At 41.9% G+C, this 25,656-nt stretch overlaps 1 long non-coding RNA gene across 1 annotated transcript; it reads right to left on the reverse strand.

Annotated features, from left to right (window-relative positions):
- Nucleotides 1–3,989: 3,989 nt before the first annotated feature.
- On the reverse strand, nucleotides 3,990–18,052 carry LOC144584399 (uncharacterized). Its single transcript, XR_013538623.1, has 2 exons — nucleotides 13,022–18,052; nucleotides 3,990–4,331 (listed from the first exon to the last, which is right to left on the reverse strand). It is a non-coding gene; the product is annotated as an uncharacterized LOC144584399 (long non-coding RNA).
- Between the last annotated feature and the right edge of the window lie 7,604 nt (nucleotides 18,053–25,656).

Genomic DNA, 25,656 nt, shown 5'->3' on the forward strand with positions numbered 1-25,656 from the left:
GTTTTTTTTAATAATCCAGCACTTACACCATATGGGAGGTGTGTGTGTGTGTGTGTGTGTACACATACAGCCAGCCAACCCTCCTATATGGTGTGTTGGATTATTAAAAAACGTTGCTCAAATTTGTGTTTGAAATGTGAGTTACAGCAGAAGAGAAACAAGGGCTGGAATTCTATTGGTGATCAGATAAAGTTTATGTAACTTACTGCAGGTGCATCTTAGTTGTGGTCAAGCATGAAACTGAGGAGCGTCGCAGGAACCTCATCGATTAGCCACAATTAGCCACAGCAAGTAACACAAAGCTTATCGGACACCAGTAGTATTAAGAATATAAACAGCAGACCCAACTTATATTGCTTTGAATTCCGTTGTCTTCACATGGTATGCATTCTTCTAAAGGAATATCAGTCATCCCGAGGCCCTTTACAGCATGTGTTATTATGTGTAAATCTGAAAGTCTTATGAAGGCTTAACAAAATTGTCAAGGAAGTGAACAAAAGGATTTTATCCTCCCTCACCCTGGTGTAATATCAAGTTGCCAATGTTTCTGACTAAGCATCTTATAAGATAAAGTGCATTTGTGCTAAGCTGTTTTGCCAGTAAGCTTTCTGGCAGGAGGTGTGAATTTTACATATATTTTCCTGTGTTTTTATATGATATCCTGGAGTAAAAAAAAATTGTGTCTGCAGCTGTTCCTGCCATTCTCATATCTCTACTTTGGCTATCTCTGTGAGATTAATTTATTTTCCAGTGTCCAAGTTCGTACGCAGAGGATATAGGTTTTCTAGGTTGAGAAAATAAGAGAGAAAAGTCTTTATGGAGACAAGCCCCTCCCACAACCTTGACAGCTAGTTCATCATCCAAAGGGAGAGTCCTCCAGACTCTTCCGTTCATCAGCAGTTGTGATGTCCTCAAACTGTCAGGACTTGGAGGTAACCCAAAGCAGTACAGTACATTGTACTTAGGCCTTCTTAGTCCACAGAGATGTACATCTTGTGCAAATTTGACGTAAACGAAACAAGGTCAAATTTGTTCTTCTCAAAGTAAGTTAGTTGGGTTTCTTGCCTTCTTTGTTTGGGGTTGGGTTGTTTTAGTGTGCCTCACAGTGCAATTACACATTGAAAAGAAGATGTATTTTAATTGAGTTGTGTATATTTGAAATCAATTTTTAAAAAAGATAACGAAATATCTATTTGGGACTGGGAACTTTATAATTTAGTTAGAAAGCTAGGTACTTTACTCAGCTTCAAAAACATTGTTTATTTTAAATCACTTGTGAAATTGATTTATTTCGAATTGTTTTTGCATACATGAAGACCTATGTTGCTGTAAATGGTGTTTGCCACTAACTGGTGTGTCTCCAACTCTTTTGCCACCTGGTGTGTGTGTGTGTGTGTGTGTGTGTGTGTGTGTGTGTGTGTGTGTGTGTGTGTGTGTGTGTGTGTGTGTGTCTGCCTGCCTGCCTGCCTGCCTGCCTGCCTGCCTGTCTGTCTGTGTACATGCCCACTCACGTGTCTCCCTCCTTCACAATTGTACAAGTATCAATCTGATCAGGTTCAGCACCAGAGCCTTCACAAGTGTGTATGTGTGTGTGTGCGTGCGTGCGTGTGTGTGTGTGTGTGTGTGTGTCTGTCTGTCTGTCTGTCTGTATGTATGCATGCATGCATGCATGCATGCATGTATGCATGTATGTATGTATGTATGTACGTCTATCTGTGTATTTGGGGTCCAGGAAAATGTATAGTTTAATTTCTTTCTATTTGTCATTTCATGGAAATGGTATGCCAGATTGCAATAAATTAGAAAATAATATATTAAAAATAATGCTGCTGCAGCAGCAGCTAGTGGCTGTGAAATTCAGCCGTTATGAACGTGGATGGGAGCCGGACAAAGCCTCAAATGCAACATTTGTAAAAGCCTGTGTAGCCCTCTCAATGAATATACAACACCGTTTAAAAACAGATCACTTTTTTTCCCCAGGAGGACACACACACCAACCCATGAACAACATAACTACCACATGAGTTGCAGCTGCATTCAAAAACCCTGATCCATCACCCAATTGATTTCATTAGTGTGACAGCATCCTCAAAGAGCTTTTGCCAATGTTTGATGGTGTTTCCCCCCCCCTGTGCATTTCTGTTAAATGTTCAAAATGGGATAATCCAGTAATCGTTGAACTGGATTAGTGGTCCATGCCTTTGTGACTCTTCATCCTGTCCTTGATGATCACTGTACGTATGTGGATTAAGCAACATAAGGGGAAAAGAAACACAACATTCTTGTTTCTCAGCCGCCCCATGTTGGCTACCCAAGATTAATCATCCACAAACCCTGTGATGGGAAAGTTGAGTGGCTTTAGCTTGCCTATAGTCAAATAACACGTTGATGGCAAAGAAGATAAACTCTTCCTTGGGCATAACAGGCGCCCGGCCACTAAGCTACCCTCTATCCGGTTGCATTCTGTTGCTAGGAATTACATTGAAACAGATTTTAGAGAACGGTGGGATCTCATTTTGTTTTGTTACAGAGGTCCTGAGGAACCTTTTAATCTAATTTGGAGTGGGCACCTTTGGCAGGGTTGAGGGCTATTTTTCAGATTGGCCAGCATCTTGGGGGTAGAACTCTCAAAAGCACGACAACAAGTGCAGCCCAGAATTCCTAGAGGGCACATAAGGAGTCTTCACGGACATTTTTTTTTCCATTTGATTGTGGTGAATCTGTGGGAGCACTTGGATCCATGGGGTGGAGGCATATATTGTTTATTCACCATGCTTGCCCTGCCCCTGGTTTAATACATTGCAGTTATTTAGACAAGGAGATTTTCTAGGTCTTCTTTGCACTAGGTTTCTCTCCCTGGGTTAGAGGGGTTGCTGAGAAGTAGGTTTCTTCTTCCCCTGGGATGCAAGCGCACAAGGAAGATGTAGAGTGGTTCCCAGGATCGATGTGCAGGTGGTCTTCTTCCCCTGAGTGGCAGAGCTTGCAGAAAGGTAGGGTGGTTTCCCTGCATGGCATTGGTGGGAGAGAGGCAGACAGACTGATTTCCCTGAGAAAATGGCTCAGTGGGTGGCAACAGTTATCCAGGAGTGCTGGGGTGTCTTGTATGCCTGCATATCAATCAGGCTTGATCTTGCCCCCCAGGCCAATAGGACCACACCCAACAAATTATAATGTGGGCACTATGCACACAATGCCTTCAAATTCTGCTGCATTCAATACCACCAACATGTTTTGCTGAGCATCCATGACCGTGTGCCCGTGGATGACCACACCCCCTAGTACCCATTTGTGCTGCATAGCCAAAAACACATTGACAATATTCCTCCCCATCACCTGACCCTCCATGTACTGTGCCTGCAGCAGAATGGCCCTGTAGTGTGGTGGCAGGACAAGTGTGTTCCCCAGTCCAGTTTCTGATGCCCTGCCACCCTTCAGATCTTCCAGCTGCCACCAGTGAGCTGTGAGGGACAGGTTCCCATGGTGACCTCTGCTCCACATGTCGGCCATAAAGTGGACCTTATGACCCATGATGGCTGGGCACGGACTACCTTCTGTGATCGTAGATGGAGGTCAGGACTCTCCAGCTGATGGTTCTCCAGGGGGTGGGTACCACCGTGACCATAAAAAAGGACCACAAGCCCCACACGTTAGCCTTGAAATAGGGGTTACAAGAGGACAGTCTTCCTGGGCTGGTCCTCCTCCGGTTGTTCCCCGTTGCCATTCCCACCTCTTGTGGCCATTGCTGGGTGAGCTTGCAAATGTTCCTTTTCTTGGACTACAACACCCAGAAGCCCCAGCCAGTGTGATAATAGGAGTTGTAGTCCAGTACCTTGGGATGGCACTGGGTTGCTGCCTGCTCTTCTAAGAGAAGAGAGTATAATGGTGGCTGTTTGGAAAAGGGACAGAGAGAGGCGGAGAACTGCAAGAAAACTCCACTTAGGACTCATGTCATTTGAGAAAGGATAAAAAACAGACAAACACAACAAAGATTTTTTTTACACAATTTTATTTTATTTTTGACCTATAGGATCGCCCTAATGGGTGGTCCCTGCCGGATGCCCAGAGGAAGGCGAAAAACCTCCAGGACCTCCAGCCAATTTGCCCTGGAGGAAAATTCCTTCCCGACCCCAAATGTGGCGATCAGTGTTACCCTGGGCATATCAGCAAAGACCATAAACCACCACCCGGCCACTGGGACAACATCCACAGACTCCCTCAGCAACAGCCCTGCTGCTTTGAACGCCTGAGAGCTGGAACACAGGAAAAGCTCTGTGTTACCTGAAAGATTAATAAATGTCTTCTGAAATGCCATCTCATCCCATCATTCAAACCTAAAAAAGAGAGAGAGAGAGAGAGAGAAAGAAAGAAGTTCCAGGACTGAATCTAGAACTTGAGAAAATTACTTCATTCTCCCAGAATCCTGCATCCACCTTACAAGGAGGAGGTGGAGATTTGAGTTGCCGAATGTCATGATTCTGACTGGATGCCCCACCTTCATGATTTTTATGGGGATCAAAATATTAGAAATAGAAAGAATGAATTACCTGTTCCTTCCTTCAAGGTAACTGAAGTGGTGCTGAAGTTTCAGCCAAATTTCTGCTTCATATTCCAGATTCTCTGAGGGCGATGAGATAAAGGTCTTCTAGAGTTTCATCAAATCTAATCCGTCCAAACTAAAAAGAAGTTCATCAATTGAAACTAGAAATTAGTTCATAGCACTTACAGTAGTACATCAATTGAAATTAGAACATTAGAAGTTTAGTACATCTGAGAATCATGCAATAACTATACCAGTGGGATTTCAAAATTAGGGCATTAAAATATAAGAATTCAGAACAGAATGACTTAATATGCGTAATTATTTGAGAAACCTTGGAAATAAATTGAATTACTTACCCCAAGATGATGCATAGCAAGTCCGTTTTACTTTTGGAAATTATTCATTGTTCACTGTCAGTTTCACTCATCACAGTCCGAAGAAAGGAAAGATGTGTTGATAGTCTGCTAGATAATTTGTGGAACAAGAGGCATTTTTCTTACTGGATAACAAAAGTGAGTGACTTACCCCAAGATGATGCAGAAACATGAAGAGATCGCAGTTGGAAGACATTGCAGGTCCCTTTCACTTTTGGAAAGCATTCAATGTTTGCTGTGAGTTTCGCTCATCACGATCCGAAGACAGAAAAGATGTGTTGATGGTCTGCTAGATGATTTGGGGAACAAGAGGTATTTTTCTTACCTGATAACAAGAGTGACTTACCCCAAGATGATGCAGAAACATGAAGAGATCGTAGTTGGAAGACATTGCAGGTCCCTTTCACTTTTGGAAAGCATTCAATGTTTGCTGTGAGTTTCGCTCATCACGATCCAAAGACAGAAAAGATGTGTTGATGGTCTGCTAGATGATTTGGGGAACAAGAGGTATTTTTCTTACCTGATAACAAGAGTGACTTACCCCAAGATGATGCAGAAACATGAAGAGATCGTAGTTGGAAGACATTGCAGGTCCCTTTCACTTTTGGAAAGCATTCAATGTTTGCTGTGAGTTTCGCTCATCACGATCCAAAGACAGAAAAGATGTGTTGATGGTCTGCTAGATGATTTGGGGAACAAGAGGTATTTTTCTTACCTGATAACAAGAGTGACTTACCCCAAGGTGATGCAGAAACATGAAGAGATCGTAGTTGGAAGACATTGCAGGTCCTTTTCACTTTTGGAAAGCATTCAATGTTTGCTGTGAGTTTCGCTCATCACGATCCGAAGACAGAAAAGATGTGTTGATGGTCTGCTAGATAATTTGGAGAACAAGAGGTATTTTTCTTACCTGATAACAAGAGTGACTACCCCAAGGTGATGCAGAAACATGAAGAGATCGCAGTTGGAAGACATTGCAGGTCCCTTTCACTTTTGGAAATCATTCAATGGTTGCTGTGAGTTTCACTCATCACAATCCGAAGACAGAAAAGACGAGTTGATGGTCTGCTAGATAATTTGGGGAACAAGAGGTATTTTTCTTACCTGATAACAAGAGTGACTTACCCCAAGATGATGCAGAAACATGAAGAGATCGTAGTTGGAAGACATTGCAGGTCCCTTTCACTTTTGGAAAGCATGCAATGTTTGCTGTGAGTGTCACTCATCACAATCCGAAGACAGAAAAAATGAGTTGATGGTCTGCTAGATAATTTGGGAAACAAGAAGTATTTTTCTTACCTGATAACAAGAGTGATCTAGCCAAAGCTGAATGTACTCACAGCCACCTGCTGTCTCTCGAATGATGCAGAAATAAGGGAGAAAGTCACAGATGCACTGAAAATTATGCTGGAGGGCTTACCTGATTCTTGGTTTGTCAGTAACCAGCTTATTTAGATTGTGTTCCCTTCTTTCCTTTTAGTTTCGGAGTTCCCACAAGTCTCCTCTTTGAATAGGCCTTTGATCACATTTCAAGTTTTGGGATAATTTCCTGAAGTACTGATTATTTTCCTTCTTCAGACCAAATGATCAAACTAGATAAATTAACATTTGATCAAGATTTCTGAAAAAAACCTTTCTCATCTTAAGGTGAAAAGTGATCCATGTTGGAAAATCCTGTTTTATATACAGTTTACATCACAGTTTCTATGGTGTAACAAATCAACCACTGTAGGAATATCCTAATGGAGGAAGTAAAATGAGGTTATACATCACGATTTTTTAAAATTTCTCACTCTTTTTCAAATTACAACTTCAATGAAAACATCAATGAAACAATTAACAGCCAGCAGTAAAGTATGACATTTGAATAATATAAAAAGATAAAAATGTTTACCTCACCTTATGGAGAAGCAACCAGCTTATTTAGATTGTGTTCCCTTCTTTCCTTTTAGCTTTGGAGTTCCCACAAGTCTCCTCTTTGAATAGGCCTTTGATCACATTTCAAGTTTTGGAATAATTTCCTGATGTACTGGATATTTTCCTTCTTCAGACCAAATGATCCAGCTAGATAAATTAATGTTCAGACAAGATTTCTGAAAAAAAGGGTTTCTTACCTCAAGAGGGGAAGTGATCCATATTGCAAAATCCAGTTTTATATACAGTTTACAGCACAGATTCTATGCTGTAACAAATCAGCAACTTTAAGAATATCCTAATGGAGGGAATAAAATGAAGTAATGCATCATGACTATTATTATTTTAATTTCTCACTCTTTTTCAAATTACAACTTTCATGAAAACATCAATGAAACAATTAAAAACCAGCAGGAATGTATGACTTTCAAATAATATATAAAGATAAAAATATTTATCTCACCTTATGGAGAAGGCATCTAGTCAGTTGGTTGAGGGTCTTACAACAGTTTGCCTACTTCTTCCTCCTTGGTAACCTAAGCCAGGATGTGGTACTTACCTCTCGGAAATGGTGTTCTTAATGTGTGCCTTCTGTTACTTCCCCGCTATCTTACCGAGTCCTTCTCATCGGCTCAAATCCAGCTGGGAACCTCTCTTCCCGACTCTGCTTGGACCCATGAGCTTGACTTACCTTTTCCATCCCAAGAAAATGGACCAGTAAACTTGGTTGCCCTGCCCTCACCCGGAACAATGAGCGCATCATACCTGCTAACCTCAACTGGCATCACAATCACTGTGATGATGGAGGGGGCATCGTGTGTGCTTGGGGGGACATTACTGGAAAAGGATGGCCTTTTCCCCATAAGGACCATGATAAAGACAAGGCTTGGTCCCCTGTTGATTTGGAGGCAATGAGAAAGCCTCGGTAACTAATAAATTCAGGGAAAGGATATTTCATAACTTTCACTGTGGAAAAATGTTATATTTTTGCCATCAGCACACAGGAGTCCTAAGAGCTGTTTTGACCCCCTTAACCAGTCACTCTCCTTCTTACCTGTGCTTCTTGCCTGTTCAGTCTTAACCAAAGGTATCTACTTATAAATGGGTTGGTTCACTTATTAACTTCCTGCCGCTTGCTGCCATCTTCCTGAACATCCCACATTGTTTTGGTGACACTTTCTCCAACAACTTTGTGCCATTTTATAATTTATTGGTCTGCCATCTCCCTTTCTCTCTGAAAGTATTTTCAGATTATTTAAGCAATACTCTTACTCAAGAAATACTCAAAGGAACGTCTGCTAGGGAAACCAAATGTCAGCCACTAAGAACACACACATACAAAAAAACACCATCAGTTGTAAGGATGTTGACAAAATGTATTTCCCCTTCTTTATCTAGTCTCTCTGTGGTTTTCTGAAAGCACCTGAAAGATGAATAAATATATTATGGTATAGGTTTCCACCAGGTAAATCCTGCTGCCTCCATTGCATGGTGGGTTCAAATTACAAATGATGCTATGGTCTCTGGCTACCCCCCAGAAAAGGTATTCACATCTGTAGTGCCAGATAAACCCAAAGAAGAAATGACTCCAAAACCTAAATAAATAATCATCTGTCAATATCTCATTAATATGGTAAGAAGGAGCAGTTAATTAGTTGAGAGTCTAGCAACAGTTTAACTAGCTTGGTAACCTCAGCCAAAATGTGCTGCTTAAGCCTTGGAAATGGTGTCAAACGTCTCTCTCTTGGTACTTCCCCGCTATGTCTCCCCCCAAAATAACATGGTTTTCAGGGTCTCCCTTCTCTGGTTCAATCAGAAGCAGCCTCATTGGAGGTTGCAGCCAAGAAATTGGAAGACCGAGATTCAAAAGGGCAGCCCTGAAGGAACTGGAAAAGATTGTCAGGTGTCAGGAAGTGTCCCTGGAGACCAACATCATCCACACTCATGTATTTCCAATCACCGTGTAAAGGTGTTAAAGCTGGAGAGTGAAGAAAGCTGGAAGGGGGGGAAAGGTGGATTCTATTGAAATGTGGTGCTGGAGGAGAGCTTGGACTGGCAGAAGGATGGACAAGCGGGTCCTGGAACTAATGAGACCTGGACCATCTCTGGAACTGGAAATGAGGAACCGAGGTTGTCCTACTTTGGGCACATCATGAGAAGGCGGGATCTTCTGGAAAGGACAATAATGGTGGGAAAAGCCAAACACAGCAGGAAAAGAGGAAGACCCAATATGAGATGGACAGACTCCCTATAAGGAAGCCACAGGCTTGAGTCTGCAGGAGCTGAGCCGAGGGACAGGACAATTCGTAGATCTCTCCTTCCTGAGGGCCCCACAGGTCGGAAGCACCTCGATGGCACATAAAAAATAACAACAAGAAGACTTGATTAACTCTTTGCCCAGCAACAAAGCTCCTGGTGAAGGCATGCTCCCAGGAGGGAGATCACTCACCCTATACAAAAATAAATGGGAATAAAATAAACCCACATAAAGTCCCACTATTTGAAATAATGAAATAAAGTTGTGCTTTGAACACTACAACTGTGAACTCCTGCCTGGCACACAGACACCAGCAAAAACTTGACGCAGAAGTGGAAATAAAGCCTCTTGACAAGCAACTCCCCAGAGCCCTTTGAGCCGTGCGTTTGGTTGCCTAACCTGCCCGTCTCTAGGTCCCTCCCAGGGTTGCCTAGAAGGTCGCCTGACTGGCAGGAGAAGGTTACAGATGGCTTTGGGGTGTGTGTGAAAATGGCATAAAAACAGCCCCAAAATGGGTAAATGAATCAACAAATCAAAAATGGCTAAATATTCATCAACTCATGTACATCAGGGGATCATTGCCACTGATGAATACAAATTGAACTTTTCAAGAATTATGGTGATTTGTTTTTTAATTCATGCTCATCTCTAGGCCCATGATTTAGTGACATTTCTTACATATATGTCCATTAAAGGTAGACTGTCGCATGACTAGTGGAATAAAAACCTTAATGTTACTCATGAATTCATAGTAACAAGCAGACAGAGCAAGTTTTCTTTGGAGAAAGAACCAATTTATTTCCATGAAGAAGTCAAGGCCAGAGGGATTATGATAATGCTACGATAATAAGAAGATACATAAAAAGGTAAAGGTAAAGGTTCCCCTCGATGTTTAGTCCAGTCATATTCAACTCTATCTAGGGTGTGGTGCTCATCCCCATTTCCAAGCTAGTGGCTGTGAAAGTCAGCCGTTATGAACGTGGATGGGAGCCGGAGAAAGCCTCAAGTGCAACATTTTTAAAACCCTGTGTAGCCCTCTCAATGAATATACAACACCGTTTAAAAACAGATTACTTTTTTTTCCCAAGAGGACACACATACCAACCCATGAACAACATAACTACCACATGAGTTGCAGCTGCATTCAAAAACCCTGATCCATCACCCAATTGATTTCATTAGTGTGACAGCATCCTCAAAGAGCTTTTGCCAATGTTTGATGGTGTTTTTTATCTCCTGTGCATTTCTGTAAAATGTTCAAAATGGGATAATCCAGTAATCGTTGAACTGGATTAGTGGTCCATGCCTTTGTGACTCATCATCCTGTCCTTTATGATCACTGTACGTATGTGGATTAAGCAACATAAGGGGAAAAGAAACACAACATTCTTGTTTCTCAGCCGCCCCATGTTGGCTACCCAAGATTAATCATCCACAAACCCTGTGATGGGAAAGTTGAGTGGCTTTAGCTTGCCTATAGTCAAATAACACGTTGATGGCAAAGAAGATAAACTCTTCCTTGGGCATAACAGGCGCCCGGCCACTAAGCTACCCTCCATCCGGTTGCATTCTGTTGCTAGGAATTACATTGAAAGAGATTTTAAAGAACTGTAGGATCTCATTTTGTTTTGTTACAGAGGTCCTGAGGAACCTTTTACTCTAATTTGGAGTGGGCACCTTTGGCAGGGTTGAGGGCTATTTTTCAGATTGGTTGGCATCTTGGGGGTAGAACTCTCAAGAGCACAACAACAATTGCAGTCCAGACTTCCTAGAGGGCACATAAGGAGTCTTCACAGACATTTTTTTCCATTTGATTGTAGAGAATCGGTGGGAGCACTTGGATCCATGGGGTGGAGGCATATATTTATTCTTTCATGCTTGCCCTGCCCCTGGTTTAATACGTACATTACAGTTATTTAGACAAGGAGATATTCTAGGTCTTCTTTGCACTAGGTTTCTCTCCCTGGGTTAGAGGGGTTGCTGAGAAGTAGGTTTCTTCTTCCCCTGGGATGCGAGGGCACAAGGAAGATGTAGGAGAGAGTGGTTCCCAGGATCCATGTGCAGGTTGTCTTCTTCCCCTGAGTGGCAGAGCTTGCAGAAAGGTAGGGTCCCCGCTAGTCTCCTTTAAGAAATTTTAGCGCACACATGCGATACATGCATACATGGACCTCTCTACCAGGGGAATGAGATTTTCTGCTTCCCTGGCAGGGGCCAGCTTCTTTTGGGGTAGATGTGGTTCATTGGATTCTATTCCATACAGGTGAAGGTCTGTTCCTTCAAAAAAACCAAAAAAACTGAAGTAACAGGGTTGCCAAAAGAAAAAGCCAGCGCAGGCCCAGTCATCCGATCCCCTGCCCCGTTGCCCGCCTCACTTGCACGCTGTCTTGCTCGCCCCCACCTCCTTACTCGCCCACCGGCCCCCATGCTCTTCCACCCCCACCCCTTTCCCTCTTATCCTCCATTCCCTCCCTCTACAACATTCCCAGCTTCCCTTCCCGTCGGACCCACTGGGGAACTGGAGGTGGTGGCGGCTCCTCAAGAGGAGGAGGAGGAGGAGGAGGAGGAGGCATGTGGAGGACGCGAGTTCTGGATTCAGGATAAAGTGCATGTGTAGGGAAAAAAATCCCTCCGCTTGTTTATTTTTCTAATTTCATGGCAGACACTTAATATCTATACCTATTAAAGACCCAGCCATTCCCCATTCTCAGATCTTGAAAATAACTAGTATTCAAATTGTACATTTCAGATGTAATTTCTGGATATAACACAACACTGAGAAGCCCCAGCCAGCAGGATAATAGGAGTTGTAATCCAGGACCGTTGGAGGGCACAGGATTGATGCCTGCTCTGCTCTGCATAGGGCACATGGCCAGTCTCCTGTTTCATACACAGATCATTCTAATGTGTCCACTTTATTTCTAGGCTGTCTCCTGCTTTCAGTAGTTGATCAGTGGTACTGCTGGACTGGATGATGTGACTGAAGAGTCACTCGGTGTGCACTTTGGAATCACAGCTCTTCACTTGGGGAGATTCGCCGTGACCATAAAAAAGGACCACAAGCCCCACACGTTAGCATCGAAATAGGGGTTACAAGAGAATAGTCTTCCTGGGCTGGTCCTCCTCCAGTTGTTCCCCGTTGCCATTCCCACCTCTTGTGGCCGTTGCTGGGTGAGCTTAGAAATGTTCCTTTTCTTGGACTACAACACCCAGAAGCCCCAGCCAGTATGATAATAGGAGTTGTAGTCCAGTACCTTGGGAGGGCACTGGGTTGCTGCCTGCTCTTCCAAGAGAAGAGAGTATAATGATGGCTGTTTGGAACAGGGACACAGAGAGGCAAAGAATTGCAGGAAGAATCCATTGAGGACTCATGTCATTTAAGAAAGGACAAAAAACAGACAAACACAACAAAGATTTTTTTTTACACAGTCTATTTTATTTTTGACCTATAGGATTGCCCTAATGGGTGGTCCCTGCCAGATGCCCAGAGGAAGGCGAAAAACCTCCAGGACCTCTGGCCAATTTGCCCTGGAGGAAAATTCCTTCCCGACCCCAAATGTGGCGATCAGTGTTACCCTGGGCATATCAGCAAAGACCAGAAACCACCACCCGGCCGCTGGCACAACATCCAGAGACTCCCTCAGCAACAGCCCTGCTGGTTTGAGTGCCTGAGAGTTTGGAACACAGAAAAAGCTCTGTGTTACCTGAAAACGTCTTCTAAAATGCCATTTCATTCCATCATTGAAACCTAAAAAAAAGAGAGAGAAAGAAATTCAAATATTGAATCTAGAAATTTACAACATCCTCCCGGAATCCTGCATCCACCTTACAAGAAAGAGGTGGAGATCTGAGTTCCAAAATGTCATGATTCTGACTGGATGCCCCACCTTCATGATTTTTATGGGGATAAAAACCTTTGAAATAAAAAGAATGAATTACCTGTTCCTTCCTTCAAGGTAATTGAAGTGGTGCAGAAGTTTCAGCCAAATTTCTACTTCCTATTCCAGATTCTCTGAGGGCGATGGGATAAAGGTCTTCTAGAGTTTCATCAAATCTAATCAGTCCAACCTAAAAAAAGTTCATCAACTGAAATTAGAACATTAGAATTTTAGTACATCTGAGAATCATGCAATAACTATACCAGTGGGATTTCAAAATCAGGGCATTAAAATATAAGAATTCAGAACAGAATGACTTAACATGCTTAATTATTTGAGAAACCTTGGAAATAAATTGAATTACTTACCCCAAGATGATGCATAGCAAGTCCGTTTTACTTTTGGAAATTATTCATTGTTCGCTGTCAGTTTCACTCATCACAGTCCGAAGAAAGGAAAAATGTGTTGATGGTCCGCTAGATAATTTAGGGAACAAAAGGAATTTTCTTACCAGATAACAAAAGTGAGTGACTTACCCCAAGATGATGCAGGAACATGAAGAGATCGTAGCTGGAAGACATTGCAGGTCCCTTTCACTTTTGGAAAGCATTCAATGTTTGCTGTGAGTTTCGCTCATCACAATCCAAAGACAGAAAAGATATGTTGATGGTCTGCTAGATAATTTGGAGAACAAGAGGTATTTTTCTTACCTGATAACAAGAGTGACTTACCCCAAGATGATGCAGAAACATGAAGAGATCGCAGTTGGAAGACATTGCAGGTCCCTTTCACTTTTGGAAATCATTCAATGTTTGCTGTGAGTTTCGCTCATCACAATCCGAAGACAGAAAATACGTGTTGATGGTCTGCTAGATAATTTGGGGAACAAGAGGTATTTTTCTTACCTGATAACAAGAGTGACTTACCCCAGGATGATGCAGAAACATGAAGAGATCGCAGTTGGAAGACATTGCAGGTCCCTTTCACTTTTGGAAATCATTCAATGGTTGCTGTGAGTTTCACTCATCACAATCCGAAGACAGAAAAGACGAGTTGATGGTCTGCTAGATAATTTGGGGAACAAGAGGTATTTTTCTTACCTGATAACAAGAGTGACTTACCCCAAGATGATGCAGAAACATGAAGAGATCGCAGTTGGAAGACATTGCAGGTCCCTTTCACTTTTGGAAAGCATTCAATGTTTGCTGTGAGTTTCTCTCATCACAATCCGAAGACAGAAAAGACGTGTTGATGGTCTGCTAGATAATTTGGGGAACAAGAGGCATTTTTCTTACCTGATAACAAGAGTTACTTACCCCAAGATGATGCAGAAACATGAAGAGATCGTAGTTGGAAGATATTGCAGGTCCTTTTCACTTTTGGAAAGCATTCAATGTTTGCTGTGAGTTTCGCTCATCACAATCCGAAGACAGAAAAGATGTGTTGATGGTCTGCTAGATAATTTGGGGAACAAGAGGTATTTTTCTTACCTGATAACAAGAGTGACTTACCCCAAGATGATGCAGAAACATGAAGAGATCGTAGCTGGAAGACATTGCAGGTCCTTTTCACTTTTGGAAAGCATTCAATGTTTGCTGTGAGTTTCACTCATCACAATCCGAAGACAGAAAAGATGTGATGATGGTCTGCTAGATAATTTGGGGAACAAGAGGCATTTTTCTTACCTGATAACAAGAGTGATCTAGCCGAAGCTGAATGTACTCACAGCCACCTGCTGTCTCTCGAATGATGCAGAAATAGGGGGGAAAGTCACAGATGCACTGAAAATTATGCTGGACGTCTTACCTGATTCTTGGTTTGTCAGTAACCAGCTTATTTAGATTGTGTTCCCTTCTTTCCTTTTAGTTTTGGAGTTCCCACAAGTCTCCTCTTTGAATAGGCCTTTGATCACATTTCAAGTTTTGGAATAATTTCCTGATGTACTGGATATTTTCCTTCTTCAGACCAAATGATCATGCTAGATAAATTAACATTTTATCAAGTTTCTTAAGGTGAAAAGTGATCCATGCTGGAAAATCCTTTTTTATATACAGTTTACCTCACAGTTTCTATGCTGTAACAAATCAACCACTGTAGGAATATCCTAATGGAGGAAGTAAAATGAGGTTATACATCACGATTTTTTAAAATTTCTCACTCTTTTTCAAATTACAACTTCAATGAAAACATCAATGAAACAATTAAAAGCCAGCAGTAAAGTATGACATTTGAATAATATAAAAAGATAAAAATATTTACCTCACTTTATGGAGAAGCAACCAGCTTATTTAGATTGTGTTCCCTTCTTTCCTTTTAGCTTTGGAGTTCCCACAAGTCTCCTCTTTGAATAGGCCTTTGATCACATTTCAAGTTTTGGAATAATTTCCTGATGTACTGGATATTTTCCTTCTTCAGACCAAATGATCCAGCTAGATAAATTAATGTTCAGTCAAGATTTCTGAAAAAAAGGGTTTCTTACCTCAAGAGGGGAAGTGATCCATATTGCAAAATCCAGTTTTATATACAGTTTACAGCACAGATTCTATGCTGTAACAAATCAGCAACTTTAAGAATATCCTAATGGAGGTTATAAAATGAAGTAATGCATCATGACTATTATTATTTTAATTTCTCACTCTTTTTCAAATTACAACTTTCATGAAAACATCAATGAAGCAATTAAAAGCCAACAGTAAAGTATGACATTCGAATAATATATACTGTAATGATAAAAATATTTATCTCACCTTATGGAGAAGGCAACCAGTCAGTTAGTTGAGAGTCTTGCAACAGTTTGCCTATTTCTTCCTCCTTGGTAACCTAAGCCAGGATGTGGTACTTACCTCTTGGAAATGGTGTTCTTAATGTGTGCCTTCTGTTACTTCCCCGCTATCTACCGAGTCCTTCTCATCGGCTCAAATCCAGCTGTGAACCGCTCTTCCCGACTCTGCTTGGACCCATGAGCTTGACTTACCTTTTCCATCTGAAGAAAATGGACCAGTAAACTTGGTTGCCCTGCCCTCACCCGGAACAATGAGCGCATCATACCTGCTAACCTCAACTGGCATCACAATCACTGTATTGTGATGATGGAGGGGGCATCATGTATGCTTTGGGGGACATTACTGGAAAAGGATGGCCTTTTACCCATAAGGACCATGAGAAAGACAAGGCTTGGTCCCCTGTTGATTTGGAGGCAATGAGAAAGCCTCAGTAATTAATAAATTCAGGGAAAGGATATTTCATAACTTTCACTGTGGAAAAATGTTATTTTTTGCCATCAGCACACAGGAGTCCTAAGAGCTGTTTTGACCCCCTTAACTAGTCACTCTCCTTCTTACCTGTGCTTCTTGCCTGTTCAGTCTTAACCAAAGTTATCACCATATAAATGGGTTGGTTCACTTATTAACTTCCTGCCGCTTGCTGCCATCTTCCTGAACATCCCACATTGTTTTGGTGACACTTTCTCCAACAACTTTGTGCCATTTTATAATTTATTGGTCTGCCATCTCCCTTTCTCTCTGAAAGTATTTTCAAATTATTTAAGCAATGCTCTTACTCAAAAAATACTCAAAGGAACGTCTGCTAGGGAAACCAAATGTCAGCCACTAAGAACCCACACATACAAAAAAACAAAAAACAAAACACCATCAGTTGAAAGGACGTTGACAGAATATATTTCCCCTTCTTTATCTTGTCTCTCTGTGGTTTTCTGAAAGCACCAGAGAGATGAATAAATATATCATGGTATAGGCTTCCACCAGGTAAATCCTGCTGCCTCCCTTGCATGGCGGGTCCCTTTTAACTGAGCCTATGTTTGTATCTATGACCTCAGCAAAAGAACAAGGAAAACAAAATGGCAAATCTTGGTCCCGTTCTTTTTGTAGGCTGCAATTGTGTTATTTTTCTGTTACTTTTTGATCCAGAGACAATGTTCTCTTTTCAGATTACAAATGATGCTATGGTCTCTAGCTACCCCCCCCCCCCAAAAAAGGTATTCACATCTGTAGTGCCAGATAAACCCAAAGAATGAATGACTCCAAAACCTAAATAAATAATCATCTGTCAATATCTCATTAATATGGTAAGAAGGAGCAGTCAATTAGTTGAGAGTCTAGCAACAGTTTAACTAGCTTGGTAATCTCAGCCAAGATGCTTAACCCTTGGAAATGGTGTCAAACATGTGTCTCTTGGTACTTCCCTGCTATGTCTTCCACCAAAGTAACATGTTTTTCATGGGCTACCTTCTCTGGATCAATCAGAAACAGCCCCAATGGAGGTTGCAGCCAAGAAATCGGAAGACTGAGATTCAAAAGGGCAGCCCTGAAGGAACTAGAAAAGATTGTCAGGTGTCAGGAAGTGTCCCTGGAGACCAACATCTTCCACACTCATGTATTTCCAATCACCGTGTATGGGTGTGAAAGCTGGAGAGTGAAGAAAGCTGGTAAGAGGGGAAAAGATGGATTCTATTGAAATGTGGTGCTGGAGGAGAGCTTGGGCTGGCAGAAGGATGGACAAACGGGTCCTGGAACTTATGAAACCTGGACCATCTTTGGAAGTGGAAATGAGGAAACTAAGGTTGTCCTACTTTGGGCACATCATGAGAAGGCGGGATCTTCTGGAAAGGACAATAATGGTGGGAAAGGCAAAAAGCAGCAGGAAAAGAGGAAGAACCAATATGAGATGGAGAGACTCCCTATAAGGAAGCTACAGGCTTGAGTCTGCAGGAGCTGAGCCGGGGGACAGGACAATACATAGATCAATGGCACATAAATAATAACAACAAGAAGACTTGATTATCTCTTTACCCAGCAACAAAGCTCCTGGTGAAGGCATGCTCCCAGGAGGGAGATCACTCACCCTATACAAAAATAAATGGGAATAAAATAAACCCGCATAAAGTTCCACTATTTGAAATAATGAAATAAAGTTGTGCTTTGAACACTACAACTGTGAACTCCTGCCTGACACACAGACACCAGCAAAAACTCGGAGCAGAAGTGGAAATAAAGCCTCTTGTCAAGCAACTCCCCAGAGCCCTTTGAGCTGTGCATTTGGTTGCCTAACCTGCCAGTCTCTAGGTCCCTCCCAGGGTTGACTAGAGCAGTGGTCCCCAACCTTGGGCCTCCAGATGTTCTTGGACTTCATCTCCCAGAAATCCTGGCCAGCAGAGGTGGTGGTGAAGGCTTCTGGGAGTTGTATTCCAAGAACATCTGGAGGCCCAAGGTTGGGGACCACTGGACTAGAAGGTTGCCTGATTGGCAGGAGGAGGTTGCAGATGGCTTGGGGGGTGAAAATGGCATGAAAACAGCCCCAAAATAGGTAAATCAATCAACAAATCAAAAATGGCTAAAAGTTCATAAACTCATGTACATCAGGGGATCATTGCACTGATGAATACAAATTGAGGTGAACTTTTGATGAATTTTGCGATTTGTTTTTTAATTCATTCTCATCTCTAGGCCCATGATTTAGTGGCATTTCTTACATATATGTCCATTAAAGGTAGACTGTAACATGACTAGTGGAATAAAAACCTTAATGTTACTTATGAATTCATAGTAAGAAGCAGACAGAGCAAGTTTTCTTTGGAGAAAGAACCAACTTATTTCCATGAAGAAGTCAAGGCCAGAGGGATTATGATAATGCTATGATAATAAGAAGATACATTAAAAAGGTAAAGGTAAGGGTTCCCCTTGACATTTAGTCCAGTCATGATCGACTCTATCTAGGGTGTGGTGGTCATCCCCATTTCCAAGCTGTAGAGCCAGCGTTTGTCTGAAGACAGTTTCTGTGGTCACGTGGCCAGTGCGACTAGACAAGGAACACTGTTACCTTCCTACCGAGTTAGTACCTATTTATCTACTTGCATTTGCATGCTTTTGAACTGCTAGGTTGGCAGGAGCTGGGACAAGTGACGGGGGCTCAGTCTGTTGCGTGGATTCGATCTTACGACTGCTGGTTTTCTGACCTTGCAGCACAGAGGCTTCTGCAGTTTAACCCGCAGTGCCAGCGCATCCCTTCTAAGAAGTTACATACTTTGTTACTAAACAAGTAAAAAGGAATATTTTTTTTTCCTTTTAAAGGTGAATCTGGGTTCGAGAATCTTTTCACATGAAGTCAACAGAAACTGGATCTCTGAGGTAACATTGGCCCCTGATCTCATAGGTATTCAAAACTTATCTTGCCCTATGGCAGTGTTCCGTGTCTAAATCACACTGGCCATGTGACCACGGAAAGATTGTCTTCGGACAATCGCTGGCTCTATGGCTTGAAGAGCGGGATGAGCGCCGCCCCCTAGAGTCGAACACGACTGGACAAAAAAAAAATTGTCAAGGGGAACCTTTACCTTTTTTATGGCTCATAAACAAGTCCAAAGACATTTCTCCACCTGTAATAGAATTGACTTGAGGGCACATAATTATTAATGGCTAGTAGCTAGAAGTATGAATTCCTTCCACAAAAATATGTTTTGTTTTGGATAATATGAACTTTCTAATACAGTATATGGCTGATCCATTCCTTAATATTGTTGTCATCACAGGATAACCATGGACATGTCATGAGTGAACATTTCAACCTGGCTCGCCATCTCCCCAGACCAACAAATGTACCCACCCACTCATTTTTTGAAGGGAGAATTATCTGACATATGAGATCTCTCACAGAAGGGCTGTTTAATTAAGAATAACTGGCTAAGCTTTGGTAACATTAATTATCTCTAGTTTTTTGCAGCTCGATTACTTTCTGATATGGAAGAGCTTCCTAGTCAGACTTATTCAAATCAAGGCTCTTTTGTTTTGCTTTACAGAGCCAGGAAAGATTTCCTGGGGGAGTATACACTGAAGGCTCTAAGAGAGCACAGCAGAGATGCTCAAAGTAAGAGTGACAGCTTGAGACTGAGGATTTGCAGCTTAAAAAAAATATATCTTGATTTCCCCCCTAAAGTGACTAACTCTGCTTCTGTAAGACAAAGGATAACGTTTTTAAATACGAACAAACATTCAGTAATGCCAAGGAAACGAAATGTTTGCCATTAAAATTTCACATGGTTACTCCAAACCGAAAATGGTAGAATGCTGTTTTCTATACAATCCACTGGTAATATTGGACAAGATCCAGACAATGTTGAACACTCTTTCGAAAAGAAAATATACAGTTTTTAACGGGAGGGAGAAAGAGACAGCCTGAGGGAGGGATCTGCTCTTCTATTTTAGTACAGTGCCTGATATGAAAACAGACACATTTAAAAAAATAATAAATGACAACAGTTAGGGTGTTAGAACACCAGTGATGCTATTCATTTTTCATTTGTTACCCCCACTATTTCCCCTCACTTCCTTCAACATTTCACAAAGAGAGAAGTGAGAGTGAAAATGATGAGATCTTTCATGGGCCTTTTCCAGTTTTTTCCCCTCAACCCTTGAAATATTCATAGTTTTTATGTATCAGTATTCAGACACAACAGAAATACTTTCTAGATGGACATCTGTACTGAGGGCTACATTCCTCTGTTTGACCTGCACCTCCGTGAAATGACTGGTTCAGCAACTGAAAGGGAATATATGGTGACGAGACATGGTAGCTCCGTGTCCGTATCTTGCGGGATACAAATATGAATCTTGGCACCACAGGGGCCAAGGTTGGTCCATTCCCGCCCCACAGAACCCGTCCAGTCCACTCACTCATTGTGCGCCAATTGCTGAAGGAGTCCCTTGGCCGCTTCCCTGCCTCTCTCCACAGCTGGCCACTCCAGTGAGGAGGTGGGAAGATGAGTCTCCCTGCTCAGATTCTGAACAATCGGCTGAGGCGAGAGAGAGGGAAGCACCCAATTGGCCCAATGTTGCCGCCATCAGACAAACACACTGCAAGGAGCGCAGTGAGTGAAACAGGCTGGTTTGGGGGGGGCAGGTAGGAACTGCGGTGTGGTGCCGCACTTCATATTCGTATCCCCTAGGTTACGAATACGAAGCTCCCGTGTCTAATAGTGACCTTAGTCTGAATTATTCTGGGTGCCTTATGGATTGGAAAGTCCAGGAGAGATCCTGGAGTACCGTACGTTCAGCTGTCATTTGCTTTCCCTTTGACCCCAGCAACTCAATTGGCTGATACTGTGTTTCTTTCAGTTTTTCACTTTCTCACTTCAAATTGCTGAACATTTTTTTAAAAAAATCCCATGAATGCCAGATGGAACATGAAAGATCTTCAGATGTATTATTGTGCCACAGAATGATGGGATGCTCTTTATTCTGATCCTGTCCCCACATTCATCAGAAGACAGTGTACAGCCCGACATACATACGTACGCTATGTGTCATCAATTCTCATCTGACCTATAGCAGCCCAAGTACAGTTTTCAAGGTATGTAAGAATTTTAAGAAATGGTTTTACAGCACCACCACTCACCGAGCTTCTATTGGTGAGTGGGGATTTGAACCCCGTTTTCCTGAGGCCCAGTCCTACACTCTTTCTACAGAACCACACTGGCTTTGTGTGTGTGTGTGTGTGTGTGTGTGTGTGTGTGTGTGTGTCCATGCGTGCATGCATGCATGGGTGCAGTTATGAACCTGCATGCATGCACGCACACATTCAGCTGCATTGAAGGCAGCTGAGTATCCCTGGACACTGTAGTCACTAAGGCACCGGGGGAGCTTATATTGTGTGATAGATGATAGATAGATAGATAGATAGATAGATAGATAGATAGATAGATAGATAGATAGATAGATAGATAGATAGATAGATAGATAGATAGATAGATAGATAGATAGATAGATAGATAGATAGATAGATAGATAGATAGATAGATAGATAGATAGATAGATAGATAGATAGATAATTTGTGGAGCAGAAGGGTGAAGAGAAAGATTCAAATTACTTAGACAACATTTTTGTATTCTCATCATTCTTTTTCTTTATTGTCTTTCTTGTTTAGCTTCGTTTTTTAACATTCATAGATATATTATTAAAGTATTATGGTTGAGTGTGTGTCTAATTGTAGGATGATTATTGTCATCTGGGCTTTGGGTGGATAGGTCACATAATCAGGATGGTCCCCGGTCATTGCTATTTGTGTTTCCCTTCTATTGATGGGAACGTGATCCAAATAATGTCACAGACCCAGAGATGGAGTGGGTCACGTCTCCTGAAGAACACAGGGGAGGGCAAGACATGCAGATTCTGTATGCCCTTTATTTGGGTACAGAGTGACTTTGGTGGTTTCCAGAGTGGTTCGGATTTGGGTTTTAGCGAACAAAAATAATGCTTTAAAATATTTTACTTTCAATTAATTTGTCACATGTCTATCTGTGGACAACTGCATATTAAGTATTTTTATATATTCTTGGAAAACAGGGAAATATATGGATATTGTTGTGTTTAGCAAATGGTTTGTATGATAGACTTCAGAGTGATCCTTTGAGAATTTTTCTAATTCTTGCCTATATAACTATTTGAAAGGAATATAGGCAATATTGATGCTGCTCAAATTTTGGTAGCCTTTTTTTAAAGGAAGGCAGTCAAAGTAATACAGATGAAGGGCAGAGATGAAAGGAAGGGGTGGGGAAGAGGACTCTGTTAATAAAGTAGTAGACTGCACACCAGGTGAGAATTACAGAAATTTCAGGTGTGATATAGACCACTGGTTCTTAACCTTGGGTTACTCAGGAGTTTTGGACTGCAACTCCCGGAAGCCTTCACCACTAGCTGTCCTGACGGGTTTCTGGGAGTTGCAGTTCAAAAGCATCCGAGTAACAAAGGTTAAGAACCACTGATATAGACTCACATATCTGGGATAACTAAGCACTTCCATGTGTATGACCATGATTTCAGCAGTGAAAACTGTCAGGAGAGTGGTATAGAAAACCCCCAGGACAAGCCCTTTTTTATTTCTGAGATGGTGCTTCCAGATTTTCTCATCAGGGTCCTTCAGCCATTTTTTTTTCAGCACACTGATTAGTGAATGTTAATACCTTAGCAATTTGGAGAAATATTGCTTTAAAAAAGAACATTCACATACTGTGTTTGAGCACAGTTTTTAAAATAATATCAAACTAAATCCACTCGTTTATTCTAATTAGATCCATTCTACTGAAATGATGGAATCTGTATAAGTGTTGATTCGCCAAACTCTCATTACTTATGTGCTTTAAACATAGCTGAAAATCCCAGCCAAAGGAGGTTAACCAGACCAATGAATTGTGAGTGACCACTTATGGAAACACTATAATGGCATAATTTGATGGCTGAAATCCTGTTGGCATAAATTTGAACCATGCAAGCTGGATGAGGCCATCTTCTTATTCCATCCCCTTCAGGTTTTGTTGCCCTCTGAAGGTCCTTTTGGCCCTTGAGAAATCTTTGGGAGCCTCAGGATCTGAGTGGAGAGCCTTTAATATTGCAAAATCACTGCTGGATCACCACTGCCAGTTCCAACCCCAACGGTTTCCCAAGGACAAAATGGATGCTTAGGGAGCCTTGGAATCTAAAGGGGTGAGAGATCTCTGTCATCCGATGATGACATCATCTGGCTTGTGCCGAATAAATATACACCAATAGGATTTCAACCAAAGTAGAAAACCTTAGGCAATGAAGCATTTCTAACATCTCTCTTTTTTTGGTATGGAATGTAGAAATAGTCCTGGAATTAACCTTTTTTTTTCCTTAAAATTGTTTGGGTAGATTTTTCTCACAATGACGTCTTTTCTGGATAGCTGAAAAAGACTCTGTGGTGGTTTGGGTGGAAATGAAATTAGACAAGAGCAAAATAATTGAGTTCCTGTAACTGGTTGTTGGGGGCTCGGGTATAGGCTGATTCAGCTGAATAAGAAATTTCATTTCGGCTACATTTTATTAGGAGGATGAGTCATCCAGCCTATCCTCCATATCTCTCACTGGGAATGTATTGAGTTATAACAGAATTGAAGGCTGTGTAACACGATACTAATGGGCAAAGTTGTTGGGTTTTGTCGTTTACCCGCTATAGCCTAATGACCTTTGTTTAAAGGTCAGAGCCGCTGGGTGATTCTGTGTGATGCTAATATGAAAAGAAGCAATCTGAAACCAGCATCTTCTTACTGGTCTCTGCTTTTGTGTGTGTTTTTCATTAGTTCTTCAATATTATTGTAGTAAATCAATTGTCACTGCTTCTTTTTCCTGTTAGTGCAGTAGAGACAATTCTGAGATAGAGGTAATCACTATTCGTTCTTGTCTGTCTTGCAATTGGTTATTCAGTTCCACTGACAAGCCAAGCCAATTGCTTCTGTCCACATTCATTACAGACAATTGGAGTGTGCAGGAGAAAGTGAAAGGATGTTTGCAGACAGCAACCATTGTGGGGTACAGCTAAGTAATAGCAGGGCTGTGTTTATAAAAGCTAAACTAGGAATGAAAGTACACACTTTGATGTTGCTGAGTTGGGCCAAGTTTTACGGAACAGCTCACAGAAAAGTAGGACAGAAATATAAGGATAGTACCCAAGAACCATAGAATAGTGGTGTTGGAAGGGTCCTATAAGGCCATCAAGTCCAACCCACTGCTCAATGCAAGGATCTAAATTAAAGCATTTCTGACAGATGGTTGTAAAATTTTCTCTTCAAAGCCTCCAGCACAGGAGTGCTCACCGCCTCCCAAGGCAATTGGTTCCATTGCTGTACTTCTCTAACAGTTAAAATGTGTTCCCCCCCCCCGGATACTCAGCCCAAATTCAGCTTCCTGAAGCTTGAGCCCATTATTATGTGTCCTGCCCTCTGGGATGATGGAGAACAGATCCTGTCCCTTTTCTCTATGACCTCTTCACCATTGTGCAGAATCTTCATGGCAGAGAGTCTTGGTTGAATGATGCCACTTCTGAGAGGAGGAGGGACGGAGCTTTCATTAAATCTCTATACCTCTGGCTCAGCAATGACAAACCTAGACAGCATCTTAAAAAGCAAAGACATCACCTTGCCGACAAAGGTCTGCATAGTCAAAGCTATAGTTTTTCCAGTAGCAATGTATGGGAGTGAGAGCTGGACCATAAAGAAGGCTGACTGCCGAAGAATTGATGCTTTTGAATTGTGGTGCTGGAGGAGACTCTTGAGAGTTCCCTGGACTGCAAGGAGAACAAACCTATCCATTCTGAAGGAAATCAACCCAATCTGCTTTTTGTCTGCTTCCAGTCCACCCTGACGATTTTGAGTTGTTGGGTTTCCAATTTGAAGGTTTCTTTTATATGGATAGAGCAATGCCAATGGGCTGCTCGATTTCCTGTGCTGCTTTTGAACATTTTAGTTCGTTCCTTGGGCCCTCAAGCATAGGGCAGAGCTTTCCCAAGTCATTCATTATTTGGGTGATTTTTTATTTTGGGGAAGCCATGATCTGGGCAATGTGTGTCCCTTATGCGTTCTTTTCAGATTGTAGCTCAGGAACTAGGTGTACCCTTGACAGATGAAAAGACGGAGGGCCCAACTACAGTAATTACATTTTTTAGGGATTGAATTAGACACTGTTCCACAATCTAGTAGGCTGGCAGATAGTAAATTGGTTGACCTTAGGATTCAAATTTGGGACATGCTGCAGCGTGTCAAAATTACATTGAAGGTGCTGAGTTTCAGGTTCCGATGCTGCCGGATCATTGGGCAATGGAATTTACTTTAGAGGCTGATGGTGTGCCTGCCAGTGGCCGAGGGAATGGAGTGACTCTGAAGTACCCGTGAC

Source organism: Pogona vitticeps, chromosome 10 (genome assembly GCF_051106095.1).
Source record: "Pogona vitticeps strain Pit_001003342236 chromosome 10, PviZW2.1, whole genome shotgun sequence".
NCBI lineage: Eukaryota > Metazoa > Chordata > Lepidosauria > Squamata > Agamidae > Pogona > Pogona vitticeps.